Consider the following 832-nt stretch of genomic DNA (forward strand, 5'->3'; position numbering starts at 1 on the left):
CCACCCCGCCCCCCCCGGCTGCTCGCCCACTCCCCCCCACATGGGATGGGGGAGAGAATCGGAAGGGGAAAAGCGAGAAAGCTCCCGCGTTGAGGTAAGGACAGGTTAAGAGGGAAAGCAAAAGCCGCCCGTGCAAGCAACGCAAAGCAAGGGATTCCTTCCCTGCTTCCCATGGGCGGGGGGGGGCTCAGCCACCCCCAGGACAGCCGGGCTCCATCCCGCCTAACGGGGACTTGGGCAGACAAACGCCATCGCTCCCAATGTCCCCCCCTTCCTTCTTCCTCCCCCAGCTCCATACGCTGAGTGTGACGCCACACGGCCTGGAATAGCCCTTGGGCCAGCTGGGGTCGGCTGTCCTGGCCGTGCCCCCTCCCGGCTTCCCGTGCCCCTGGCAGAGCTGAGAAGTCCTGGGCCAGGCTCAGCACTACCCAGCAACGACTGACCCAGCAGAGTGTTAGCCACATTCCTCTCGTATGAAATCCAAAACGCTGCACTATGCAAAGGAAGAAAATCAACTCTGTCCCAGCCAAAACCAGGACAACAGGGTGCTGAGCCGTCTTGTCTAGACTGTGCTCTTGCCTAGAAAGGTTGGACCAGATGATCCTTGAGGTCCCTTCCCACCTGGGATTCTATGATTCTGCGGTCAGCACAATCCCAAAAAACCTACACGGCCTCGGGAGCTGATATGAAGCAGCGATGGCAGTGGAACCACTGGCAGCCCCCCAGGCCGTCCGCACTCGGGACACCCCGCTAAGGCCGGACCAACAGCCCCGTGGTCCCTTCCAGCCTAAACCCCACCGCTCATCCGCTGCCTCTCCCAGCGCCTTCGCAT

Source organism: Egretta garzetta, unplaced genomic scaffold, assembly GCF_000687185.1.
Source record: "Egretta garzetta isolate BGI_Z169 unplaced genomic scaffold, ASM68718v1 scaffold819, whole genome shotgun sequence".
Lineage (NCBI taxonomy): Eukaryota > Metazoa > Chordata > Aves > Pelecaniformes > Ardeidae > Egretta > Egretta garzetta.